The sequence below is a fragment of the Vipera berus genome (genome assembly GCF_964194415.1).
Source record: "Vipera berus genome assembly, chromosome: 14".
Classification (NCBI taxonomy): Eukaryota; Metazoa; Chordata; class Lepidosauria; order Squamata; family Viperidae; genus Vipera; species Vipera berus.
Window position 1 is genome coordinate 6,087,307 of NC_138217.1, and position 19,601 is coordinate 6,106,907.

Here is a 19,601-nt window from a genome sequence, read left to right on the forward strand (position 1 = left end):
GGGGGAGGGAGAGAGAGAGGGGCAGCAAGGGAGAGGGAGAGAGAGGGGGGAGAGGGAGGGAGAGAGGGAGGGAGCAAGGGAGGGAGAGGGACCAAGGGAGAGAGGGAGAGGCGGAGAGAGGGAGGGAGAGGGAGAGGGAGCAAGGGAGAGAGGGAGAGGGAGAGAGAGGGGTGAGGGAGGGAGAGAGGGAGGGAGCAAGGGAGAGGTAGGGAGAGGGGAGAGGGAGGAAGAGAGAAAGGGAGAGGGGGAGAGAGGGAGAGGGAGGAGAGAGAGGGAGCAAGGGAGAGAGAGGGAGAAGGGGAGAGAGAGAGAGAAAAAAATAATCTTTAATAGTTGCCCTACAGGGAATAAGCATTATCTATTCTCTGGCCTGAAGCCGTGTGTACCTTGTTATCCATCTAAATGAACAGATTGTTCGGTATCATCTAAACAACTTCCCATATTATGACTGAAGTGATCCCAAATGACTGCAACAGATTTAAAATAATGGGAGTTGCCAGAGGGGGAAAAAAAGAGAAGTCGTCCATAGCCCTTGTGACTATTTTTTTAAGCTACATGTCATGAATTAGCGCATTTCAAAGCCAGTGGAAGAAAGGAGTGGAGCTGGGAAAAGGTGAAACCTCTCCCCCCCCCAGTAGTCCCGTAAGAGTTAGCAGGACTTCAGAAACAAAATCCCAAACAGAGATAATTTATCTGCTAGAGTGAGTAGGTTCTCTCAAGAGTAAAGGAAAGCTGAACAACAATTTCAATCTATTTTTTCCCCAATGCTTTATTAAGGTTTATTAGAATATAAAATACAATGAAAATAAAGGAGGAAGAAGAGGGGTGTAAAATTAAAAGAAAAAATGGGGGGGGAGCAGAAGCATTGACTTCTGATTTTTCCAGCGTACAGTGAAATATTTACATTTACAGCATCAGCTTTTTGCATTGCATTTACTTCTTACAAGCCATGCCTCTAGCTACACAATTACTCCATCTTCGAACTAAAGTCTCTATTTTTTTGTTCCTATTTTGAGGATAAAAACCCAGAAGTGTCACCCCTGTGGAAACAGGGTTGGATTAACAGAGCTGGAAGGGACCTTGGGGGGGGGTCATCTAGTCCAAACCCCCCCACCCAAGCAGGAGACTTTGCACCATTTCTGACAGGTGGCCGTCCAGTCTCTTCTTGAAAGCCTCCAGTGAAGAAGCTCCTACAACTTCTGAAGGCAACTTCTGTTCCACTGGTTGATTGTTCTCCCTGTCAGGAAATTTCTCCTTATTTCCAGGTTGAATCTCTTCTCGATCAGTTTCCATTCATTATTCCTTGTCTGGCCTTCCGGTGCTTTGGAAAATAGATTGATCCCCCTCCTCTCTGTGACAGCCCCTCAAAGAGGATGTTGAAGGAAAAGTCTTCATCGTGGTTCAGTCCAAGCCAGGAATAAACAACATGGCGACTGCTTTAGAAAGAAGTTTGCAGTTTATTGAAGAGGAGAGCCAGACAAGAAGATGGCTCTGGGAGAAAAAGAGAGCGAGCACATGTAGGGAGTGGGTTTTTATACCCTCTGGAGCCTTTTGTTTGGAGTTGTTTCCTGTTACTGCTTGAGGCTTTGTATTTCCTGTGTCATGTATTCTGACCTGAGTCTGGGTGTGCCCTTTGGCATATGTGGGTTAATCTCATTAAGTCCTGTCTTAGAGTTTGGGTGGGGTATGTAGATTTTAGGTGTCTTTGTCGTCTTAATTTTCTAGCTGGGGGCCTCTAACCTTCCTGAATGGATTATTTACATCTGCATTTCTACAGAACTAGTTTCTGCTTGGGGGAGGGAGACTTGGGGCTATTAAAAAAAACTGGGCATGCTTTTCTGCCTCTTTAAAATCCTTTAGGGAAATATATTCTGCCTTTTAAATATTTCCTTCTCTAAAGGGCTGATTTCCCACAAGGATAAATAAAGTGACTTGTAAAACCGGGACATCTTAGAAAGCCTGTAAGAAACGCACAGGAGATTTTACTCCACCGGGGCAGAAGGTCAGGTAAAGATGTTTTATATTTTTAATGGGGTTGCAGTTTCACCTTTTTGATGGTAAAACAAACTTCAGCAGCCCGTTGAAAACTGCCAGCCACTGACTGAGGCTGGAATGGGATCACAGCCGGAGACGTGGAAAAGCAAATCTGAAAGGGATAGGAACAAGAGTTGATTTACAAGGGGTTCTCCTCCGTAAACACCGCAGAAAGATGGAGGCGCCGTCTGCATTTACTGTCTCCGATTAAATAACTAGTCAAAATTTAATGGTGCAAGTCCCAAAATAATTATGAACTGGAGTTGGGGGGGAAATATGAGAGACTGGAAGAAAATTATCTGTGATTAAATCTTACCTGCTATTTCATGAGGTGTCCAATCCATAATTAATCATGGCATAAAGGGTTAGATGTTAATTAACTCCCCTTGTGTTTTATTTGCTGTTTTGAGATTATCCCATCAAGATCCGTTTTCCTGGGGCAGAGTCCTTGTTAAAGGCAATCAGTACATTCCCCACGAGGGAAGAAGTAAAGGAATGAGTCCCTCAGTGAACGGTAGATTAGCTGCTCAGACACATTCATATTAATTAGTGTCTCTTATGTGGTTATGGATAGTTGGGTACCCTTGTTGAAGAGCGTCTACAAAAAAAGGCCCCAATTTGCAGACAGGAACACCCAACCGTTGGTTGACAAGGAAGCTATATTTTCAGTAAAGACCTAGCAACAGCTCATTTAGTGACCATTGAAAGTCACAATGTCACTGAGAAAAGTGAGTTGTGACGGGGTTTTTCCACACTTACGACCATAGCAGCATCTCCATGGTCATGTGATGAAAATTCAGACACTTGGCAACTGGCTCATATTTATGATGGTCACAGCATCCTGGTGTCCTGTGATCCCCTTTTGTGACCTTCTGACAAGCAAAGTCAATGGGGAAGTCACTTAACACTGACTTAACAACAATTGTTTCACTTAACAAGGATGGCAAGAAAGATTGTCAAACAGGACAATGTTCACTTAATAAATGTTTTGCTTAGCAACAGATGTTTTAAACTCAGCTGTGGTCAAAACACCCCTGTATATTCAGGGGTGCCTATGGAGAGTCTCCATCATCCAGGTCGTGGTTATCCCAAGTGTGTTTTCACCTAAAGACAACTGGACTATCTTGGTTTCTTTCCTTGAAAAGGTTTTGCTTCTCATCCAAGAAGCTTCTTCAGTTCTAACTGTCCAGTTGCCTCCTGAAAAAAGCACCTTTGGGACAACCCTGACCTGGATGATGGAGAATCTCCATAGACATTGTTCTCCAACACCAAAGTTCAAAGCTGCCAATACAATCCCTGTCTTGCTTCTTCCACCTTTCACTTCCACTGAGTGTCTCGGGGAATATTGTGACTTGCACAGTTTTGCTGTTGGTAATTTTACTTTGTCAACTCACATGTCCTCTATTGTCCCCACCTCTTCTACAGACAGGTGTTTCAACAACCAAAGTAGACATCATCTGACACAAGGATCCATGGGTAGGGTCTCTTTCTGAGATCTTCAATCCCCACTTCCCTCTACAGCAAAATCTCCTTGTGCATTTTGCTTATGAGTGAGTGTGTGTTTGTGTGTGTGTGTGTGTGTGTGTGTGTGTGTGTGTGTGTGTGTGTGTGTGAGAGAGAGAGAGAGAGAGAGAGAGAGAGAGAGAGAGAGATGAAGATCTCATCAAATTACTCAGAATGACTCACTCATGAAATACTTTATGGCCCATAACAAAACAATGGGTCCATTGTTCTGCATTTCCTCCACTGTCAATTAAGCACCCAAATGAGGAATAATAGCTAGTTGTCTTCTCCTACCTAGCCCAAGCACACTTTTCTCCAGAAGGTTTTGCTTCTGTGGGTACCTTGATGGATGGCTGTCTCCCTAATGGCAGAAGAAAGGGAAGGGGTTGAATTGGAAGCACTCGGGAAAAAGATCTTTCCAAGGAGTCTAAGCTGGGCTAGAGGATTCTTCTGAAATAGCAATGGTGGAACCGCAGCATTAGAGCAGGGCGTGGGCTATGCAGGGTCAAATGTCCGAGTGTGATTCATCATCGTTTCTTGAACAAGCTCCAAAAGTTTCCAGGAGCTTCACTGGAGGGTTTATAAAAAGGGCTAAGCAATTTTTGAAGGGACCCAACAACAAGCATAGGATGGATCCAAGGTATCCAGAGAAGGAAAGAGCAGAACGATGACAAAACGGGATGGGATTTTATAAAAGTCTGGGTCAAGCCCAAAGAAGCCTCATGCTGTTTCAGCCAGTTCTGTTTCTGGGCTTGCCCACAAACCCAAGGGGGTGGGAGTGGGGGGTTGGGGGGAACAATGGAATGTGCATTTGCAGATGCGGAACTGTTAAACCTGAGAACCAAGGTCATGCAAGATTGTTTATTAAGATGGATGGATAGATAGATAGATAGATAGATAGATAGATAGATAGGTAGGTAGGTAGGTAGGTAGGTAGGTAGGTAGGTAGGTAGGTAGGCAGGCAGGCAGGCAGGCAGGCAGGCAGACAGACACAGACAGACAGACACATAGATAGATAACTTTTATTGTCATTTTTTTTACTGTGGGCACAATGGCAAACATTAAAAATGAAATTTGTTTGCTTGCTTTCACAGTGTACATATACATAACACACATTTAAATATACTATATACAACATATATATAGACCTACACCAGGGGTGTCAAACTCAATTTCATTGAGGGCCGTATCAGCATTGTGGTTGCCCTCAAGGGGCTGGGTGGGTATGGCCAGGGTGGGCGTGGCCTAGTGGGTGGGCGTGGCTAGAGTGTGTATGGCCTACTGGGTGGGCGTGGCCAGCTCTACATCGTTCGCATCAAGGGTGCCTATGGGGGCCTGGGCAGGAGTGAGACAGATCTGAGGGTTTCTGGCAGAAGGAGGGTCTCTGGGCCAGGGCCAAGGCAGTGGGGGCCGTTCCCTCACTGTTTCCAGGATGGCTTCACGGGCCACATGAAACCACTTTGCGGGCTGGATCTGGCCCCCGGGCCTTGTGTTTGACATGTCTGACCTACACCTTTACATATAAGTAACATATAAATACTAATCTCTATCCATCTTGAATACATAACGGAGAGAGGAACACTTTCTGCCATAATAATTGTCTGAAGCTTAACTGGGCAATGTGACTTGCATTGTCGGGGAGGGGGGGGAATTTCCGTACTTTTAATATACTGATTTGGTGCCAGTTTAGCCAGAGCTGGTTTCCTATTCATCAATGCCGATACGCTGAGCTCAATAAAGTTTTGCATTAGAGATTGGAATGTCTCAGCTGTGCTTACTTCCCTGGGATCATCAGTCGGAAGCTTGACACTGACTTTAGGTTAAATTAAATAGAGCCAACCAGATTGTCCTTGGACATTAACTTATGTTTCCTCTCTCACTTTGCATCAAAACTCAGGACTGGCTTATCGGTTTCTGGAAGGCTTTTGGGAGGACCATCCCAAGCTTTCAAGAGACAGGTGTCAAACCTCAGACTTCAGTATTTGCACCCTTGGCTACAAATGTACTCTGCAGTATTGAGTCAGCTCGGCTGTAAAGACATGGGGGGTGATTTTGTGCTGGGAAGAGATAAGGAATGTAAATAGTCCTCAACTTACAACCACAACAGAGCCCAGAATTTCTGCTGCTATGCGAGACAGTTGTTAAGTGAGTTTTGGCCCATTTTACAACCTTTCTTGCCAAAGTTATTAAATGAATCACTGCAGATGTAAAGTTAATAGAGTAGAGTAGAGTAGAGTAGAGTAGAGTAGAGTAGAGTAGAACAGAACAGAACAGAACAGAACAGAATAGAAGCTGGAAGGGACCTTGGAGGTCTTCTAGTCCAACCCCCTGCTCAAGCAGGAGAACCTATACCATTTCAGACAGGTGATTGTCCAGTCTCCTCTTAAAAATCTCCAGGGATGGAGCACCCACAACTTCTGGTGGCAAGCTGTTCCACTGGTTGATTGTCCTCACTGTCAGGAACTTTCTCCTTAATTCCAGGTTGCTTCTCTCTTTGATCAGTTTCCAACCATTGTTTCTCGTCCTGCCCTCTGTTGCTTTGGAGAATAATTTGACCCCCCTCTTCTTTTTGGCAGCCCCTCAAGTACCAGAACACTGCTATCATGTCTCCCCTATTTCTTCTTTTCTTTAGACTAGCCAGACCAAAGTCCTGCAGCCGGTCTTTGTATGTTTTAGTCTCCAGGCCTTGGATCATCTCAGTTGCTCTTCTCTGAACTTTTTCCAAAGTAACACAGTTGTTAATGGTCACTAAAAAAAACACCTGTTGTAAGTCAGGACCACCTGTAATATCAAGATATGGGCAAATCATTTTTTAAGGAGCTGGACTCTCAGAACACATATATTCCCCAGGCATACCCAGAAGTTTTACTTTTTTAAAAAAAAATGTCTGTTGTTACAACTCAGTCTTCGTTTGCAGCAAAGGTCTCTGAGTTTACCAAATGCTCCTGAATAGCGGATCAGCTCCAAAGTCTTGGGAAAAGCAAGGGGAAGAGAAAGAAATGGAAGATGCGCAATGTTTTTTAATTGCCTGCGATTATTTTACTTCTCGGTAGATTTCAATTAATTAAGCTCCCTGGAAAGATACCCTTGTGTGCTTTAATTAGACATAAGCATTGCAAAAACAAGCAAGGGGGGGAGGGGGGAAAAGTTCATTAAGGGAAAAAAAACACATATTGGTTGCTGCTTAGTTATTCAGTAACGCTTGCTACGGAAATGGAGAATACGCTATTGTCATTTTAGCTTAGCATCTTCAACGGATCAACATGGGTTTGTCAAAAATAGATCATGCCAGACAAATCTTGTTGCATTCTTTGACCAAGTGACAAAATTAGTGGATCAGAGGAATGCTTTGGATATAATTTACTTGGATTTCAGTAAGGCATTTGATAAAGTAGATCACAACCTTCTACTTGATAAGATAGAAAAATGCGGGTTAGACAGAATCACTACCAGATGGATTCGTAGCTGGCTGACCGGCCATACTCAGCGTGTGGTCCTCAATGGAACCACATCTACATGGAGGGAAGTATGTAGTGGGGTGCCCCAGGGCTCTGTTCTGGGCCCAGTGCTCTTCAACATCTTCATCAACGATTTGGATTAAGGGATAAATGGGGAACTCACAAATTTGCAGACAACACCAAGCTGGCAGGAATAGCCAACACTCCAGAAGACAGGCTTAAGATACAGGAGGATCTGGACAGACTTGAACAATGGGCACTATCTAAAAAAATGAAATTCAATGGTGAAAAAAGTAAGGTTCTACATTTAGGCAAGAAAAACCAAATGTACAGGCTGCATTAACAGAGGAATAGAATCAAGATCATGTGAAGTAGTAATACCACTTTACAACGCCTTGGTAAGGCCACACTTGGAATACTGCATCCAGTTTTGGTCACCATGATGTAAAAAAGATGTTGAGACTCTAGAAAGAGTACAGAGAAGAGCAACAAAGATGATTAGGGGACTGAAGGCTAAAACATATAAGGAACGGCTGCTGGAATTGGGTATGTCTAGTTTAATGAAGAGAAGGACAAGGGGGGACATGATAGCAGCCTTCCAATATCTCAGGGGCAGCCACAAAGAGGAGAGACTCAAGCTATTCTCCAAAGCACCTGAAAGCAGGACAAGAAGCAACGGATGGAAACTAGTCAAGGAGAGAAGCAACCTAGAACTAAGGAGAAACTTCCTGACAGTTAGAGCAATTAATCAGTGGAACAACCTGCCTCCAGAAGCTGTGAAGGCTCCAACACTGGAGGTTTTTAAGAAGAGACTAGACAGCCATTTGTCTGAAATGGTATAGGGTTTCCTGCCTGAGCAGGGGGTTGGACTAGATGACCTCCAAGGTCCCCTCCAACTTCTTCTTCTTCTTCTTCTTCTTCTTCTTCTTCTTCTTCTTCTTCTTCTTCTTCTTCTTCTTCTTCTTCTTCTTCTTCTTCTTCTTCTTCTTCTTCTTCTTCTTCTTATTATTATTATTATTATTATTATTATTATTATTATTATTATTATTATTATTATTATTATTATTATTATTATTATTATTCAGGGTTGAACTGTGGGGTCCTGGGTGTTGTCCAAGCTTGGTGGTTTTCTTGCAAACGTTTCATTACCCAACTAAGTAAAGTCATCAGTGCTAGAAGAGAGTGTGGTTTGCAGAGATAAGAGGAAGGGGAGGAGGAGGAGGAGGAGGAGGAGGAGGTGGAGGTGGAGGAAGAGGAGCTGGAGGAGGACTATGGATCCTTGTTGCTCTCTGAGCTTGGAGGTTTTCTTGCAGACATTTCATGACCCAACTAGGTAACATCATCAGTGCTAGAAGGGAGGGGAGTTGTGTAGAGGAGGAGGAGGAGGACTGTGTGGACCTTGGAGCTCCCCAGGTTTAGATGTTTCCTTGCAGACATTTCATGACCCAGCTAGGTAACATCTCCAGTGCTAACTTCATTGAATTCTTCCAAACCTTTCATTAGCCGACTGTCCCCAGTTGCTCCTCTACTGGAGTTAAATTCCATGCAAAAACCATCCTGCACTAAACATTAAAGATAATCTGCTGAAAAGATAACAAATTCACATTGATTGCTTTTCAATTAACTGCACTAGCTGATGTGGCTGCTAAAATATAAATGCGCCATTCAAAAATAACAGCAGGTGATAAAATGGAATAGAAAGGTAACCAATATTTTAAACGACGTTTTGCATATGCACCACTGTTGAGAAAAATATCGCATTAAAAAAAAGATTTTGATACAACCTTGTACGCTATCACATAAAGTTTTAGGGGTGTGTGTGTGAATTAATAACATAGAGAAACAAATAAAGACACCAGAACTTACACACAACTGGTTTTCTATTTTTCCCTATTGCATTTTATTTGCAATTGCCAAAGTACAGGAATAAGAAGAGGCTGGTGTCTTTTACCACTAAAACTATTGTGATCTTCCTCACCTAGGCATGGCGTGTGCTTAATTGCAAAATCTCTGTGGAAAGATGTCTTCTAGGTTTAAGCATTTCACTCAAGGAAGAAAGCCAAAGTTACCTTACAATTGCTTAAAAGGAGGCCAAATTAAATATATTTGCGGGAGGAAACACTGCCATCTATTTCAATTAACACCACCTTATTGAATTGAATAAAAATGACTATAAAATCCATAGCTATTTAGACAGAAGTTCAACACTTCTCCGGCTAATAGTAAAATGCACATTTCAGCCCTTGTATTATAGCCAAGAAATTGATTATTTTTTGTCCCTCTCAGCATGCATTTTTATATATATATAATGAAGAACAGATCCTTTGACATTCACGCATCTGTTTAGCAATGATTGCTTTACAGGGGTCTTCTGTCATGGCAGCGTTAGCTAATTTGTCAGGGGCTGCCTCCCAACTGGCAGGGCAGGTAGGGAGGCAGAGAGAACAGGATTCAAATCTCAGCTTTGCAGTAGACAGGTCGTCCCCCAACTTACGATTACGACTGAGCCCAAAATTCCCATTGCTAAGCAAGACAGTTGTTAAATGAGGTTGGCCCTATTTCTTGCCACAGTTATTAAGTGAATCACTACTGTTGTTAAATTAGTAACAGGGTACGGGGAAGAAATATTTTGAAGAATAGTAGAAAGAAAGAATATATTTCCCCAAAGGAAAAATGGAGAAGGTCTTTAAAAAGACAGAAAACATCCTAAGGTCACCGTGATGGCTGGGGAATTCCGATAATTGAACTCCATATATATTAGGATTGCCCTGGTGGTTGAGGAATTCTGGGAATTGAAGTCCATATATCTTAATGCTACCAAGATTAAAAAAAATACTAGGCTAGATAATCATCTAGTTCTCTTCCAAGGCTTATATCCTATGATTTTCCAAACAAATAGCCTGATGTTTACATTTTACTGATATGAGTGCAGTTACTACAGCTTCTCTATTGTGATCAATCCATGCATTCAGGCTCAGGCTAGGTGGGGAAAAAATGGATTAATCTTCTTCGTTTTCTTTGCAACCATGCAATTCCAATATAATGTTGCACAGGGTATCACCACATTAAGTTATATTTAGTGAGGCTTCCGTATCAGAGGCGCAAACTACCATAGATGATCACTAGAGGGCCTCCAACAGAAATGTTTAACCCTTGGCTACCCTCTAGTGATCACTCTGATTCTTGCAGACCAGAAATGGTTGGTTGGCTTAATTGCAAGCAGTGGCCTTTCCCTACTCCAAAACAAAGCGAAAAGAAATAAAAACTGGGGATATAGTTAGCCTCCTTCAACTCTTTGTTCCTTGTGTTAATACCACAATGGCATCCATCTGTGATTCAAATCTTTTCCACACCAAGAAGCTGGGTGAGTGGGTGGGAACAGAATTATTCGCAAAGCAGCGAGGGTAGCAAATGAATGGCTTAATATCAGAGCATTTACTTATCCTGTGTGAGACTGGGAGAAGATTATTAGCTGGCAGTATTCAAATCAGAACGGTCCCTTTTGGCTATCCAGCTTCAGGTTTTATAGCTTGTGCATGAAAAATATCTCCAGAAGTCACAATCTAAAAAAAAATATGAAATACTCCAGTGGTAAGGAGAATCACTCTCAAGTAAATTTACTTAGGGTAAATTTTGCAACAGCTCACTGCTTGGGTGCACTGGGGAACCTTAATTAAGAACAAGAATGAGTCTACTTAAGAAACAATGTCAAAATGCATCACCCAACCTGTTCCCTAAAGCTTTTAGAATAGCTTGAGCTGATAAATTGCTCTATTGCTTCTCTAGGAAATATATTCTATTTAAGAAAGTGTGCTTCTACGGAAGAAGGGCTGATAATAATGAGTGCATAATTCTAAACCACCACCAGATATCAGCAAGGAGACTGAAACACAAAGCCAATCTCTCTCCTGCCATCTAGTGGTTCTCTGTGACATTACAAGGAAAAATAATTTGTCCTTGGTTGAATAAGGAGTTTACAGCTCCTGTAAGTGAAGTGTGTAAAGAGTCTAGCTTTGCTTTTTGGAATCTGCAGAAAATTGAAGGAAAGACCTACTACTCTTCTACTCTAATATTTTAAAGGGCACCATGAATTTCCTGAAGAATGTGAGTGGGAGATTACTATTCTTCAAATGGCAACTTTTAACCAGTGAGTGTGATTGTTTGGTGTCGCAGCTCCAAGTCTGAAGAGTTGATCAGATTAGTGGCTGACAAGTTTAAATGTTTTAAAGACTGGATTGAAGCTGAGTGAAGTTTTTCCACAGATTTAGAGGACAACAGAGTTGGAAGAGATCTTGGAGGTCTTCTAATCCAACTCCTTGCTCAAGCAGGAGACTTTATACCATTCCAGACAAATGGCTGTCCAGTCTCTTCTTAAAAGCCTTCAGTGATGGCGCACCTACAACTTCTGGAGGCAAGCAGTTCCATTGGTTAATTGTTCTCACTGTCAGGAAGTTTCTCCTTAGTTCTAGTTTGCTTCTCTCCTTTATTGGTTTCGAACTGATGGGATTAAGTGAGTGGTCTTTAAAATTTAATATTGAAAGAAAAATTTAACATTGAATCTGCTGTGTAGTGGAAACTTACTGAGTGGAGAAACAAGCCTGTCAAAGAAACTACAATGGATGGGAGCAAGGAAATGGTAGCATAAAAGGAGGATGCAAGATAGACACATAGGTAAAAAAATAGCTGGATCTTCAGAGTGGGAAAAAGAAGAATACAAGCTATAAAAACAGCTGCAAGAGGAAATGGCTAGCCAGGGAAAATTAACTGAATGGGATAAACAAGAACTACCTTATTGTTCTAAGAAGTCATAAAAAAGGGCACAGAACTCAAAACAGACAATTGAGCATGCTTAATAGCTGATGACTATTATTTGACGCACCTTGCATAAATTATCTCCTAATTATAATGCCCATGTGATGTATGATTTAGTTGTAGCAGGAAATATGTAGAAGGCGGTCGGAAAGAGTGTAACCTCGTAGTACCTCAGGGGAATGAGGAGGGATGTGGTGTCCAGGACAGGGTTATATAAAGAAGGGAATATTTTGGGCTGGAACTTTGGAGAGAACCAAGCTATGATAGCTTCTCTCCCTGCTTATTGCAATAAATGAAACAAAAGGCCTTCACTGTGTCTTGGCTGGTTATTGATCAGGAGAACTTGCCTCTGGTCACGAAGGAAAGCAGCCAGGAGCACATAACAGATCCATTGCTTCTTCTCTTGCCTTCTGGTGCTTTCCTGGGACAATTCAAGTTCAAGACTTCTACAGTGGAGAAGTCCATAGATTATTATAACCTGTCACTCTGTCAAATGAGGTGGCTCTTTAAACAGAAGTTCACTGCAGAAAAATGACCCAAGACATTTTAAGGGACTTCCCAAAAGCATTTTGTTTGATTCATTGATTTGTTCATCAATTCATTGATTTGTTTATTTGACAGCTTGAGTAAACAATCTGTAAGTGTCCGTTTCAAATACATGTTTTATGAGGGCTAATCATGATTAAAAACAGAATAAGAACATTACATCAAGCCAAAAAAATAACATATACAAAATCCTGGCTGAGGCAAGCGGAGAAATTCGTGAGGATTTGGGCTGTGTCAAAAAGAAGAATCATGATGCAAATGGCTTTGTACCCTTGTGTGGACCTTCAAAAGGGTGAGTTTGAATTCCACCAAAGCAATGTGAATGTGCTCGTGTTGATAGTCAATCAAGCCTGATCCCTTTTAATTGCAAACCTTGGAGGATCCTTGGTCCGATAGGATACAGGAAATTGGAACATTGGAGGTGGTTTAAGATAGAAGAAAGTAACTTTTTGCCCAGTTTCTCTCTTGCACCTTTAAAGTTCTGTGCAACTTATGAATACAAGTTCCCATTTGAGGGGAAACCATGAATAAAGATAGCTGAAATATTAGCAGGTGGTGCACGAATATTCATTTCAACTTGCCTTAATAAAAAAAAGGCACACAATACATATTCTGAAACTCTAACATTTTATGCTGGCAGAATTTCTCGTGAAAAGGTGGTAGGTCATAATCCTTATTTACCTTCTGGAGACACATCTGATATGGATTGTTCCCATCATTGGTTTGCATGCCCTTTAAAAGTATTGTTGGTGATTGATGACCGATGTGAGCAGGTAAATTAATCAACTAGCAACCAACCAAAAAAAACCACAGGTTAACTTATTGGAACAAGCTAGGATAATACATGAAAATGCCACTAGGCAAGCCATGTTTTATCTCTGACCTGTCTGTTTTTCTGATTGTGAAATAAACTATTATTAGGGTAACTGCCATTACATAATAGTTCATAAGATGCTAACTTGGCATCATGTTTCAAAAAGAAAAACATTCTTTAACAATTGCCCTGGTTTGCTGAATTCATGATTTCGTTCTTTTTGCTAAGATGTTTTATTCCCGCTGCCTTGTTCTTCATTTAAGGATTAAAATGCATGTTCATCTCCTTTCTTTAAAATAAAATGTTGAATTGTTGGTAGGTGGGTGATAATGTCCTTTAGAATTCCACTTTGCAATTCAGTTGCAAAATGATAAATGCTCGAATTTATTTGTGACAGAAAATGCAGGACTAAATTTTGCAAAATAAAAATCAGAAAAAAATGCAAGGATCCCCTTAGGGAAGAGGCCATACATCACATACGAATTTTGTCCTAAAATTTGCACTTTGGTAAGCATCTCTACCACGAGGTTCGACATATTAAAACATGCCTCTTATATTTGACTATCTGCCATCTTGTAGGGGCAAAAGAGTTGCTTTACCTCGTGGTCAAGCGTGTCGTAGAATGTGTGGATGACCTTCGGGGATGAGGGGAAGAGATGCTGCCTAGGAAGCAATTAGATAAGAGAAGCCAAAGCCCTTGGTAACTTAACAATCAGAGGGAGAAATTGAAGAAGGACCTGCTTTGATTGTTCAGGTGGTGTTCTGTTCCAACCTACAACAGGCCCTGTTTGTGTGTCAGGGACAACCCTTCTTCCTTTTTACAGTCAATAGGCTGGAAAAACCCAAGCCAAATTTATTTACAGTTCAAACAAAAAGGCAACAGAATATTTCCTTCCATAAATGAATCAAAATATCAAACAAGAGTCAACAAACAAGAGTTAAACAGAAGTAGCCAGAACAGACCAGGATTCCCTTAGAATGTCTCCAAACGGTTGCCTTCAGCAACCAGCCCTGCCCACACCTTCCCCTTTTATTACCAGTCCCTAGGTGCGGCTTCTCAATGCCTTCTCCTCCTTTCACTGAGTTGCCTCATTGATTTTCTCTGCTCTGCTCTGCTCTGCTGGATTGCCTTCTGCTTCTAGCATCTCTGAACAGATTCAGCTGTGACTCCTCTGAGTCCAACACCTCCTCCTCACACAGCTGAGCCTCATGAGGAACACAACTGGAGAGGCCAGGCTGAGAGTCCTGCAGTGCATTGGAGCCTCCCTCCGACACCAAAGGCTCTCCAAACCCCTCCTCCTCCTCCTCCTCAGATTCATCGGACTCAGCTGCTGGGAGCACAGGGTGACACTGAATCACAACAGGTGGTTAGAAATGGGAATGGAAAGTTTACACCTTCAGCCTTGAAAGAGTCTGTTGATGTAGCCTTATAATAAAGTAGAATTAGTTTATCTAACCATGTTTCCTGCCTGGTTTAGCCAGAAGGTCTAACAGAACAACTGTAAGAGAAGGACAGGCAGAAGCTGTGGAGGGTGGAGTCAAGGGAGGGAACCGGTCTAGAATTGTTATGTTCCCACAAACTAAATCAAGCTCTTTTGAATTCCATTGAGCTCCAATTTAGTGCTGACCATTGTTTGACTAGATTCTTGTGGGAACATAACAACTCTAGGATGATTCCTCTCTTGACTCCACCTGTCATGCTCAGCCTGATATTTTTTTTCCTATCTCAAGTTTCTTATTGAAGTCTGTGGTTTTTGCTTCCCTGACTGCCCTGGGCAAAGATCTCAGATACTGGAGAGGCAGTCTTACATGGAAAGGTAGGATATTCCTAAAAACACCTGATGATCCGCATGATGTTCTGAGAAGAGCCAACATATCATATTGGTTCACGTCTTGGTGTGGGATCCAGTTTCGGGTCTGTTCCGTGTAGCTTCCGTGGATTCCTCTGGGTCAAATGTTTTCTCCCACCAGAAATCCTTCACAGAATTCTCAATAGGCTAAAAATCAGGGAGAATTCTGCCTTCCCTCCCCGCTCCCCCAAAAAAGTAATAAGGCACATAAATATTTATGGAATTCTTTATGGAAGGAATCATTTTTGCAACAAGTAGATAATCAAATCAGAACCTTTACTCTAGTGTGGAAGCTAGGGAATGCTACAATAAAACCAGATCATAACGCATAAATGTTTATATAAAAATGAATGTGATTTGGGGAGGAAAGCGAAAATGGGAGGATGTTTGCTATGCTGCTACTTTGCTTTGCTGACCGACAGACTTCAAGGGCACAACAAAGAGCTATTTTTAAAGTCTCCTAGATCCTAAAATGACGCTCTGGCATGCACCACGAGAAATGCTTAATGAAAGATTATAGCCAAAACTGGTACTAAGTCACAGCTGGATGTGGGGAACTGTGAACGTGAGCTTGGGAAGGGCAATAAATCCTTGCTAGAATGTAACAGAATCTGATGAGAGTTTGGGCAGCGCACAGTCAGAAACCTGACATACTCTGTGTGGAATAACAGACACGTAAAGAACGATATTAGCGACTTTCCAACGCGTCTTGTTTTCTACTCCCTGATGGCTCAGAGCTTTTGCAAACATTGATTTGAAGTGACACCTGGATTCAGAGCCCCTGTTTAATTTGTACTAAGAAGATTTACAAACTGAAGAACAAGAAGATAATGTACGAGGGAGGGAGGGAGGGAGGGAGGGAGGGAGGGAGGGAGGGAGGAAGGAAGGAAGGAAGGAAGGAAGGAAGGATGGAAGGAAGGAAGGAAGGAAGGAAGGAAGGAAGGAAGGAAGGAAGAAGGAGGGGGAAGGAATGAAGGAAGAGGAGGAAAGAAGAAAGGGAAGGGAGGAGAGAAGAGGGAAAGGAAGGGGAGGGGAGGAAAGGAGAAGGAAGGAAGGAAGGAAGGAAGGAAGGAAGGAAGGAAGGAAGGAAGGAAGGAAGGAAGGAAGGAAGGAGCGGGGGAAGAAGGTAGAAATGAAGGGAAGGGGGAAGGAAGGGGAAAGGAGCGAGGGAAGAAGGAAGAAATGAAGGGAAGGAGGAAGGAAGGAAGGAAGGAAGGAAGGAAGGAAGGAAGGAAGGAAGGAGACAGTCTTTCCCTCTTCTTCTCTCCTTCACTCCTGCCTCACCATCCAAATCCGGGAAAACATAATTTACAGCTTAATTAAGTGGAGAGAGGCTGGGGTATTAGCCACACCATACAAAGCATCATGTCAAAACGAAAAGTAATCCTGACTTTAAACAGATGGATGTCTCACCCAGGAGAAATGGCCTCCCCAAGGAACTGCCTTTAATAAGACTGCCAAGCACCCCGGCTTTGGCTGACTGATACCATCTTTATTTTCCGGGTAGAGATGATTGAGGTCTGGTTGGCATTTCCACATTTAAATGTCGCTTCTGCATGATGCCATTACGGAGATATTTCAAAGGCATAGCGCCACCGAATAAAGTTAATAGCAAAGTGATATCAATCATTTGTTCCCTGCCTAGAGCGGCAAAGATAAGAAGGACTGGAGGAGAGAGAGTGAGAGATAAAAGATTACAACTTATACTTCCTGGGGAGTCTTATTATTTTTCACAGGTGAGACAAATATTTAAGAATGACTCTTGTTTGGGGGAAAGACAGTTGAGTTCCTGAGTTGGGACATGAAACATCTGCAAGAAACCCATCAAGCTCAGAGATCACCAAGGATCCTACAGGTGGTGGCTGCTTATTATTATTATTATTATTATTATTATTATTATTATTATTATTATTATTATTATTATTATTATTATTATTATTATTATTATTATTATTATTATTATTATTATTATTATTATTATTATTATTAATTTATTAATTTAATTTGTATACCGCCCTTCTCCCTAGGGACTCTTCTTCTTCTTCTTTTTCTTCTCTTCCTCCTCCTCCTCCTCCTCCTCCTCCTCCTCCTCCTCTTCTTCTTCTTCTTCTTCTTCTTCTTCTTCTTCTTCTTCTTCTTCTTCTCCTCCTCCTCCTCCTCCTCCTCCTCCTCCTCCTCCTCCTCCTCCTCCTCCCCCCTTGTAGCACTGATGATCTTCCCTAGCTGGATAATGAAACACCTGCAAGAAAACCACCCAACTCAGAGGGCAAGGAGGACTTCACAGTTCAGTCCAGAGCTACAAATCTTCTCTTCTATCAGAAAGGTCTTCTTTTTGGAATTTGTCTGAGCTGGATGTTCCTCCAGTGAAGAGAGGCAAAATGACCTCTCCACTCTTTAGAAACAGGAGAACTGCCTCATTTCCCTTAATAGGTCTGCATTCCTAGTGTCCTGATCCTCTTTGTGGACTGGAATCTTTTCTTTTCTTTTCTTCTTTTCTTTTTTCTTTTCTTTTCTTTTCTTTTTTCTTTTCTTTTCTTTTTGATGTATTGCACCAGAATGGGAGGTGGGATCTAACCAATGCAGAATAAGGGTGAACTTTTAATTCTCGTCAATATTTTTGTAGAGATGTGGCCTAGAGTACATTTTTGGCATCGGCGTCACGTTGCTATTCTTCCGTTGCTAATCAACTATTGCTTGGATATCTTCTTCCCAAGTAGGATGGCCAGGCATGTCCTCGAGTCTCAAAAGATCTCCCCACTCCGCAATTAGTTGAGCTGAGATTCATAAGATAACGAGAGTGCCGGCGGAAAATACAAGCTGAAGACTGAGCAGTCTTTTCCAAGTGACAAGGAGAGAAATCCCCGTTGTATTTTTTCCACAACACCCATTTCTTTCAAAGCCCAAATGCCGCTTTGAAAAAAGCAGCAATCAACATTTTAATGAGCTTCTCATAAACCAATTTCTTCTAAAAAAAAACACCATCAAAAAACCCCAACAAAAACAATAACCCAGAGAGAGAGAGAGAGAGAGAGAGAGAGAGGGAGGGAGAGGGAGGGAGGGAGAGAGAGAGAGAGAGAGAGAGAGAGAGAGAGAGAGGGAGGGAGAGGGAGGGAGGGAGAGAGAGAGAGAGAGAGAGAGAGAGAGAGAGAGAGAGAGATGCCTTGAGGTCCAACAAGATACAACCCAGAGTACGGCTGCGCCTCTAATTAAAACCAAGGCGAGAAAAAAATTGGTCTGCCTCATCTAAACATGCTCCAGCTTCAAAGGGTTAGCAGAGTTCCCTAGCACTAAGTAGAAATCAATAAAAGCATCCCAAAGGCAGATCTTTCTGGCAGTAATTAATCCAACCAAAGCCCTCCCCCCCCCCACTCCCCAAGGAGAAGAAGCTAGAGAAGCTTTTGGGAACGAGTTGCCCACTTGGAAATCCGGACCAAATCTTCCTTCAGCTTTAAAGAGGAAAGACGTGAAGGACTGAAGTGCAGATGTGCAAATCGTTCAAAAGGTTTTCTGCTTATTCGTTCCATCTTCTGGTTCTCCATCGCTGGATCCCTTGACCCGTTTTCCGCCTCTGTTTTCTTTACATTTGGGTTCTTCTGACTTTTTTAGATCTCCCTTGAGGAAAGTTTTGCGGTAGATTCTTCCCCCACCCCCACCCCTTTTTTTTTTTGAAAAAAAGCAGCCAAGTAATTATTGTCATTTTTGCTCTGGCCTTTGAAATGTGGGACCGCTTGACAGGGAAGGGAAGGGGGGAAGCAGAAAGCTGGGGGAGGGAGGGAGAGGGGAAGGAAAAGGAAGGAAGGAAGGAAGGAAGGAAGGAAGGAAGGAAGGAAGGAAGGAAGGAAGGAAGGAAGGAAGGAAGGAAGGAAGGAGAAAGAAATGGGAGGGAGGGAGGGAGGGAGGGAGGGAGGGAGGAAGGAAGGAAGGAAGGAAGGAAGGAAGGAAGGAAGGAAGGAAGGAAGGAAGGAAGGAAGGAGAAAGAAATGGGAGGGAGGGAGGGAGGGAGGGAGGAAGGAAGGAAGGAAGGAAGGAGAAAGAAATGGGAAGGAGAGAGGGAGGGAGGGAGGGAGGGAGGGAGGAAGGAAGGAAGGAAGGAAGGAAGGAAGGAAGGAGAAAGAAATGGGAAGGAGAGGGAGGGAGGAAGGAAGGAAGGAAGGAGAAAGAAATGGGAAGGAGAGAGGGAGGGAGGGAGGGAGGGAGGGAGGAAGGAAGGAAGGAAGGAAGGAAGGAAGGAAGGAAGGAGAAAGAAATGGGAAGGAGAGAGGGAGGGAGGGAGGGAGGGAGGAAGGAAGGAAGGAAGGAAGGAAGGAAGGAAGGAAGGAAGGAAGGAAGGAAGGAGAATTAAATGGGAGGGAGGGGGAGGGAGGGAGGGAGAGAATGAGAAAGGGAGAAAGGTGTGGGAGAGAAAGAGAGACTGAGGGAAGGGAAGGGCAAGGGAAGGAAAAAAGAAGGGTAGCCTGTTACAAAGCCAATAAAATCAGAAAAAAAATATTTTTTGTCAAATAAAAGTTACATTCAAATGCAAAACATCCTTCTTCTATGACATCTTAGGGACAAAAATGCTTTACCGTATATTAAAATTCCTGA